This window comes from Arachis stenosperma, chromosome 3, assembly GCF_014773155.1.
Source record: "Arachis stenosperma cultivar V10309 chromosome 3, arast.V10309.gnm1.PFL2, whole genome shotgun sequence".
NCBI lineage: Eukaryota > Viridiplantae > Streptophyta > Magnoliopsida > Fabales > Fabaceae > Arachis > Arachis stenosperma.
This window is the reverse complement of record NC_080379.1, coordinates 83,277,319-83,286,553: the sequence shown is the minus strand read 5'-3', so window position 1 is coordinate 83,286,553 and position 9,235 is coordinate 83,277,319. Positions and strand designations below refer to the sequence as shown.

Sequence of the window (9,235 nt, the reverse complement as noted above, 5' to 3'; positions counted from 1 at the left end):
CAAAAAGAGCCCCCCCCCCCCCCCATATACAAGCAAAGCAATGGCGGCGCCTCTTTTTGGGGCAACCCAGGCATAAAGAAAGAAGAAACAGACAAAGAGCCACACAAAAGAACAGAAAAGCATATGAGACGAGAACAAACCTGGAAGAAAAGAAAGAAGACGACGAGCTCCGAAAGCAAGGAGAACGAAACGGCGGCACAGAGGAAACCCCGGAAAGACGCACGGAAAGATTCGGGGAAGAAGAACAAAGAGAAAGAAGAAGCGGTGCTCGAAAAAGAGATGGCGAAAACTTAGAAAAGCAGGAAGGAACAGAATAAACGAAGAAAAAGGAAGGGAGCAAATAAATAATGCCTTCACAGAGCCCGAACGGAAATCGAGGAGAAACGGTAAAATGCAATAAATACAGGAACGGCCATTTTTTGAAATTTGAAAAACAACTATGCCCGAGCTCGACCTCCCCAAAAAGGACGAACTCGGCAGGGGCACTGTTCATACCCTGACCGAGCTCCTCCAACTCGGCAAAATCCACAAAAGGTCCGACCTCGTCCCAAGGCCCACGCCTGAGGTCGGACCTCGGACAAATAAAGCTAAGAAGGCCCATCAAAAGGAACGCAGCCCAAACCTAAAGGCCGAAAAGGCCTAGCAAAGGCGGTTCCACAAAGATAGGGATAAAACTCCCGAAAGATAAGATAAGATAAGAATATCTTATCCAGGGAAGATCACGGCCAACTACTATAAATACACTGGAACACCCAGGTATGGCATTCATTCCACATTCTACACATATCTGCTTGGACCCATGCTAACTTAAGCATCGGAGTGTCATTGCAGGTACAACCACCAACCGCCAACACATCAAGCTCGGGTCCCTGACCCCCACCTCGGGCATCTCCAGACGACCGAGCTACACGTTTCAGGTAACCACCGGAACAATACTCATCAGAGCTCATGAATGGCAGAAGTAAGTCCAATGGAATCTCTATGGTCTCATTTTGAGCCTCAGATTCCCATTGTTCCTCATTGAGGAACTCAGAGGAGATTGGTACACGCCCACTGAGGTCTTCCTCAGTGGCGTCCTCCTCCTCTCTTTCCTCTCCATATTCGGCCATATCTATGGCTTTGCACTCTCTTTTTGGATTTTCTTCTGTATTACTTGGGAGAGTGCTAGGAGGGAGTTCAGTAACTTTCTTGCTCAGCTGACCCACTTGTCCTTCCAAATTTCTGATGGAGGACCTTGTTTCATTCATGAAACTTTGAGTGGTCTTTATTAGATCAGAGACCATTGTTGCTAAGTCAGAAGTATTCTGCTTAGAACTCTCTGTCTGTTGCTGAGAAGATGATGGAAAAGGCTTGCCATTGCTAAACCTGTTTCTTCCACCATTGTTGTTATTGAAACCTTGTTGAGGTCTCTCTTGATTCTTCCATGAGAAATTGGGGTGATTTCTCCATGAAGAATTGTAGGTGTTTCCATAGGGTTCTCCTAGGTAATTCACCTTTTCCATTGAAGGGTTCTCAGGATCATAGGCTTCTTCCTCAGATGAAGCTTCCTTAGTACTGCTTGGTGCATTTTGCATTCCAGACAGACTTTGAGAAATCAAATTGACTTGTTGAGTCAATATCTTGTTCTGAGCCAATATGGCATTCAGAGTGTCAATCTCAAGAACTCCTTTCTTCTGACTAGTCCCATTGTTCACAGGATTTCTTTCAGAAGTGTACATGAATTGGTTATTTGCAACCATTTCAATCAATTCTTGAGCTTCTGCAGGCGTCTTCTTCAGATGAAGAGATCCTCCAGCAGAGCTATCCAAGGACATCTTAGATAGTTCAGAGAGACCATCATAGAAAATACCTATGATGCTCCATTCAGAAAGCATGTCTGAGGGACATCTTCTGATTAATTGTTTGTATCTTTCCCAAGCTTCATAGAGGGATTCTCCATCCTTCTGTCTGAAGGTTTGGATTTCCACTCTAAGCTTACTCCATCTTTGTGGTGGAAAAAACTTTGCCAAGAAGGCATTGACTAGCTTTTCCCAAGAGTCCAGGCTTTCTTTAGGTTGAGAATCCAACCATATTCTAGCTCTGTCTCTTACAGCAAAAGGGAATAGCATCAGCCTGTAGACCTCAGGGTTAACCCCATTAGTCTTGACTGTATCACAGATTTGCAAGAATTCAGCTAAAAACTGATGAGGATCTTCCATTGGAAGTCCATGGAACTTGCAATTCTGTTGCATTAGAGAAACTAATTGAGGCTTAAGCTTAAAGTTGTTTGCTCCAATGGCAGGGATAGAGATGCTTCTCCCATAGAAATCAGGAGTAGGTGCAGTGAAGTCACCCAGCACCTTCCTTGCATTGTTGGCATTGTTGTTGTTTTCGGCTGCCATGTGTTCTTCTTCCTTGAAGAATTCAGTCAGGTCCTCTAAAGAGAGTTGTGCTTTGGCTTCTCTTAGCTTTCTCTTCAGGGTCCTCTCAGGTTCAGGGTCAGCTTCAACAAGAATGCCTTTGTCTCTGCTCCTGCTCATATGAAAGAGAAGAGAAAAAGAAAATGTGGAATCCTCTATGTCACAGTATAGAGATTCCTTGAAATGTCAGAGGAACAAAGAAATAGAAAGAAGAAGGAGAAGAAGAATTCGAACTTTAATTAGATAAGGTTCGAATTGTGGTTCGAATTGTGCATTTAGAAGGAGTGGTACTCCATAAATAGAAGGATGTGGGAAGGAGGGAAGAGAATTTTCGAAAATTCATTTAAAAGATTTTGAAAACATTTTGAAATTTGATTGATAATTTTCGAAAATTAAAAGTGAAAAAGAAATCAAGTGATTATTGAAAAAGATTTTGAAATTAGAAGTCAAAAAGATTGATTGAAACTATTTTGAAAAAGATGAGGTTAAAAAGATTTAATTGAAAAGTTATGGTTTTAAAAGATGTGATTGAGAAGATATGATTTGAAAACAATTTGAGAAGATATGATTTGAAAACAATTTGAAAAGATATGATTTGAAAATTAATGACTTGCCTAACAAGAAAAGATATGATTCAAACATAAAACCCTTCTTAATAGAAAAGGCAAAAAATGTTCAATCAAATCATTAATTGTTAGTAAGTATCTTTGAAAAAGGAAAGAAATTGATTTTGAAAACATTTGATTGAAAAGATATGATTTGAAAAAGATTTGGTTTTGAAAAACTTTGAAAACTCGAAAAAAAATTGATTTTGAAAACAAAATCTTCCCCCTAGCACCATCCTGGCGTTAAACGCCCAGAATGGTATACATTCTGGCGTTTAACGCCCAAAATGCTACCTCTTTGGGCGTTAAACGCCCAACCAGGTGCCCTGGCTGGCGTTTAAACGCCAGTCTGCCTTCTTCACTGGGCATTTTTTGAATGCTCAGCTTTTTCTGTATAATTCCTCTGCAGTATGTTCTGAATCTTCAATTCTTTGTATCATTGACTTGAAAAGACACAAGTTAAAAATTATTTTTGGATTTTTAATAATGAGGAATAATCAAATAACAATGCATGCAAGACACCAAACTTAGCAGTTTGTATACTACTAACACTATATGAGACACATAAACACTCAAGCCAAAAGAATTCAAAGATCAGAGTAAGAAATCATCAAGAATTACTTGAAGATCCTTAAGACACATGAATGAATGCATGCAATTGACACCAAACTTAAGATGAGACACTAGACTTAAGCAAGAAACAGCAAATATTTTTTGTTTTTATGATTTTTTTTTATTTTTTTTTTTTGTGTTTTTCGAAAATTAAGTGGAAAAAGGTATCAAAATTCTTAATGAGAATTCCAGGAATCAGTGCAATGCTAGTCTAAGACTCCGGTCCAGGAATTAGACATGGCTTCACAGCCAGCCAAGCTTTCAAAGAAAGCTTCGGTCCAAAACACTAGACATGACCAAAGGTCAGCCAAATCTTAGCAGATCACTGCTCCAAAAGCAAAATTGATGAAAATCAACAAGCTCTTGTGGTGATAAGTTGGAACCTCGGTCCAATCAGATTAGACATGGCTTCTCAGCCAGCCAGATTTCAACAAATCATCATGAAACTCTAGAATTCATCTTCAAGAATTTCGAAAAAAATAAATACCTAATCTAAGCAACAAGATGAACCGTCAGTTGTCCAAACTAGAACAATCCCAGGCATTGTTACCAAAAGCTTGCTCAAAACTTGAACAATCCCCGCCAACGGCGCCAAAAACTTGGTGCGCGAAATTGTGAACAATACTTTTCACAACTCTCATAATCCCTGGTCATGAACTCCAAAAACTTGGTAGCTCAATACCATGGCATTACACAACTTCGCACAACTAACCAGCAAGTGCACTGGGTCGTCCAAGTAATACCTTACGTGAGTAAGGGTCGATCCCACGGAGATTGTTAGCATTGAAGCAAGCTATGGTCATCTTGTAAATCTTAGTCAGGCAAACTCAAATGTATATGGTGATGAACGAAAATAATATAAAAGATAAAGATAGTGATACTTATGTATATCATTGGTGTAAGAGCTTCAGACAAGTGTATGGAGATGCCTTCCCTTCCGTCTCTCTGCTTTCCTACTGCCTTCATCCAATCCTTCTTACTCCTTTCCATGGCAAGCTCGTGTAGGGTTTCACTGTTGTCAGCAGCTACCTCCCATCCTCGCAGTGAAAGCTAATGCACGCACTCTGTCACAGTACTGCCAATCACCGGTTTGGTTCCCTCCCCTACCGGAATAGAATCACTCTTTGCGTCTGTCACTAACGCCCAGTAGGTTACAGGTTTGAAGCACGTCACAGTCATTCAATCATTGAATCCTACTCAGAATACCACAGACAAGGTTAGACCTTCCGGATTCTCTTGAATGCTGCCATCAGGTCCTGCCTATACCACGAAGACTCTGATCTCACGGAATGGTTGGCTCGTTTGTCAGGCGAGCACTCGGTTGTCAGGCGATCAACCATGCATCGTGCAATCAGGAATCCAAGAGATATTCACTAAGCCTCAGATGCTTGTAGAACAAGAATGGTTGTCAGTCACCTTGTTCATGGGTGAGAATGGTGATGGGCGTCAATCATCACCTTCATCATGTTGAAGAACAAGTGATATCTTGGACAAAGAACAAGCGGAATTGAATGGAAGAACAATAGTAATTGCATTAATACTCGAGGTACAGCAGAGCTCCACACCTTAATCTATGGTGTGTAGAAACTCCACCGTTGAAAATACATAAGCATAAGGTCTAGGCATGGCCGAATGGCCAGCCTCCAAAGGTCTAAGATAGCATAAAACAAAGATAGCTACCAAAAGTCCTCGATGTCTCTATACAATAGTAAAAGGTCCTACTTATAGAAAACTAGTACATAGATGAGTAAATGACATAAAAATCCACTTCCGGGCCCACTTGGTGTGTGCTTGGGCTGAGCAATGAAGCATTTTCGTGTAGAGACTCTCCTTGGAGTTAAACGCCAACTTTAGTGCCAGTTTGGGCGTTTAACTCCCAATTAGGTGCCAGTTCCGGCGTTTAACGCTGGAATTTCTTGAGGTGACTTTGAACGCCGGTTTGGGCCATCAAATCTTGGGCAAAGTATGGACTATTATATATTGCTGGAAAGCCCAGGATGTCTACTTTCCAACGCCGTTGAGAGCGCGCCAATTGGGCTTCTGTAGCTCCAGAAAATCCACTTCGAGTGCAGGGAGGTCAGAATCCAACAGCATCTGCAGTCCTTTTGAGTCTCTGGATCAGATTTTTGCTCAGGTCCCTCAATTTCAGCCAGAAAATACCTGAAATCACAGAAAAACACACAAACTCATAGTAAAGTCCAGAAAAGTGAATTTTAACTAAAAACTAATAAAAATATACTAAAAACTAACTAGATCATACTAAAACTATACTAAAAACAATGCCAAAAAGCATACAAATTATCCGCTCATCATTAACTCAGTAAGTCAATATCATTTCTCAGAGTCTGAATAGATTGCAAGCTGCATCCAACAGTACTAAAGAAGCATCTTCTGAAGAAGAAGCTTATGATCCTGAGAACCCTGCAATGGCAGAGGTGAATTACATGGGTGAAGCCTATAGAAACACCTATAATCCCTCATGGAGAAATCATCCAAATTTCTCATGGAAGGATCAACAAAAGCCTCAACAAGGCTTTACGAATATTAATGATGGAAGAAACAGGTTTAGCAATGGCAAGTCTTTTCCATCATCCTCTCAGCAACAGACAGAGAATTCTGAGCAGAATCCATCTAGCTTAACAAATATAGTCTCTGATCTATCTAAGACCACTCTCAGTTTCATGAATGAAACAAGGTCCTCCATCAAAAACTTGGAGGCACAAGTGGGTCAGCTGAGTAAAAGGGTTACTGAAACTCCTCCTAGCACTCTTCCAAGCAATACAGAAGAGAATCCCAAAAGAGAGTGCAAGGCCATAACTGTGACCAACATGGCCGAACCTGGAGAGAGTGAAAAGGCAGTGATTCCTAGTGAGGAAGGCCTCAGCGAACGTCCACTGGCCATTAAGGAGTACCCCAATGAGGAACCAAAGGAATCTGAGGCTCATACAGAGACCATAGAGATTCCGCTGAACTTTATTTTACCATTCATGAGCTCTGATGACTATTCATCTTCTGAAGAAAATGAAGACATTGCTGAAGGGCAAGTTACCCAATATTTAGGAGCAATCATGAAGCTGAATGCCAAGCTATTTGGTAATGAGACTTGGGAGGATGAACTTCCATTGCTCATTAATGAACTGAATACTTGGGTTCAGCAAACTTTACCTCAAAAGAAACAGGATCCTGTTAAATTCTTAATACCCTGTACCATAGGCACCATGACCTTTGAGAAGGCTCTGTGTGACCTAGGGTCAGGTATTAACCTCATGCTACTCTCTGTAATGGAGAAACTAGGAATCTTTGAGGTACAAGCTGCAAGAATCTCACTAGAGATGGCAGACAAATCAATGAAACAGTCTTATGGACTAGTAGAGGATGTGCTAGTGAAGGTTGAAGGCGTTTACATCCCTGCTGATTTATAATCCTAGACATTGGGAAGGATGAGGATGAAGCCATCATCCTTGGCAGACCTTTCCTAGCCATAGCAAAAGTTGTGATTGATGTTGACAGAGGAGAGTTGGTTCTTCAATTGAATGAGGACTACCTTGTATTCAGGACTCAAGGTTCTCTTTCTGTACACATGGAGAAGAAGTATGAAAAGCTTCTCTCAATACGGAGTCAAACAAAGCCCCCACATTCAAACTCTAAGTTTGGTGTTGAGAGGCCACAACCAAACTCTAAGTTTGGTATTGAGAGGCCACAACCATGCTCTGATTATCTGCGAGGCTCCATGAGAGCCCACTGTCAAGCTATTGACATTAAAGAAGCACTTATTGGGAGGCAACCCAATTTTTATTTATCTATGTTGAATTTCCATTATTATTTTATGTTTTCTTTAGGTTGATGATCATGTGGAGTCACAAAAGCAACTGCAAAAAAATCAAAGCAAAATCAAAAACAGCATAAAAATAACACACCCTGGCGTTAAACGCCAGTAAAAATAGCAGAATGGGCGTTAAACGCCCAGTCTGGCACCATTCTGGGCGTTTAACGCCAGAAATGGGCACTAGACTGGCGTTTAATGCCAGACACAGGCTACAGCTTGGCGTTCAACGCCAGGAAAGGTATAAGAGCTGGTGTTTAACGCCAGAAATAGGCTATAGCTTGGCGTTAAACGCCAGGAAAGGTATAAAAGCTGGCGTTTAACGCCAGAAACAGGCAGCAGTCTGGTGTTAAACGCCATAATTGCACTCTAAGGGCATTTTGCACACCTAAATGGAGTAGGGATGAGAAGTCCTTGACCCCTCAGGATCTGTGGACCCTACCTACCCCACCTCTCTCTCTCTCTCTCTTTCTCTCCCCCTTACACATCTCTATAACACTCTACCCAAAACACCACTCACCTATCAAATCCTATCCTCTTCTCTATATTCTCTTCACCAATCACCTCCATATCTCTTCCCCAAAAACCCCACCTACCTCCAAAAAAAATTCAAATTCCTTTCCCCCCCCCCCCCAAATCCAACCCAAAATACACGCAACAAACCCCTCCACTCCTATATAAACCCCTCATCCCCCCTTCATTTTCACACATCATAATTAACTTATACCCCCTTGGCCGAATTCACTCTCTCCCTCTATCTCCTCCATTTTTCTTCTTCTTCCCCTTCTTTCTTTCTTCTTTTGCTCGAGGACGAGCAAACCTTTTAAGTTTGGTGTGGAAAAAGCATTGCTTTTTGTTTTTCCATAACCATTTATGGCACCTAAGGCCGGAGAAACCTCTAGAAAGAGGAAAGGGAAGGCAAAAGCTTCCTCCTCTGAGTCATGGGAGATGGAGAGATTCATCTCAAAGGTCCATCAAGACCACTTCTGTGAAGTTGTGGCCAAGAAGAAAGTGATCCCTGAGGTTCCTTTCATGCTCAAGAAGAATGAGTATCCGGAGATCCGATATGAGATTCGAAGAAGAGGTTGGAAAGTTCTCACCAACCCCATTCAACAAGTTAGAAGCTTAATGGTTCAAGAGTTTTATGCCAATGCATGGACCACTAGGAACCATGATCAAAGTATGAACCCAAATCCAAAGAATTGGCTTACAATGGTTTGGGGGAAATACTTAGATTTCAGTTCAGAAAATGTAAGGTTGGCGTTCAACTTGCCAATGATGCAAGAAATCGCACGCACCTACACTAGAAGGGTCAACTTTGATCAAAGGTTGGATCAAGTCCTCATGGACATATGTGTGAAAGGAGCTCAATAGAAAAGAGACTCAAGAGGCAAGCCAGTTCAATTGAGAAGACCGAACCTTAAGCCCGTGGCTAGAGGATGGTTGGAGTTCATCCAACGCTCCATCATTCCTACTAGCAACCGATTCGAAGTAACTGTGGATCGGGCCATCATGATCCATAGTATCATGATTGGGGAGGAAGTGTAAGTTCATGAGATCATACCTCTAGAACTCTACAAAGTGGCTGACAAGTCCTCTACTTTGGCAAGGTTAGCCTTTCCTCATCTTATTTGTCACCTATGCAATTCGGCTGGGATTGACATAGAAGGAGACATCCTCATTGAAGAAGACAAGCCCATCACTAAGAAAAGGATGGAGCAAACAAGAGAGCCCACTCATGGACCTCAACAAGAGCATGAGGAAGCCCCTCATTAAGAAATCCCTGAGATGCCTCA

At 41.7% G+C, this 9,235-nt stretch overlaps 1 non-coding gene across 1 annotated transcript; it reads left to right on the top strand.

The window, feature by feature from the left end:
* The first annotated feature begins 1,868 nt into the window (after positions 1–1,868).
* On the top strand, positions 1,869–1,976 carry LOC130970882 (small nucleolar RNA R71). The gene has a single exon (XR_009082129.1). It is a non-coding gene; the product is annotated as a small nucleolar RNA R71 (small nucleolar RNA).
* The last annotated feature ends 7,259 nt before the right edge of the window (positions 1,977–9,235 follow it).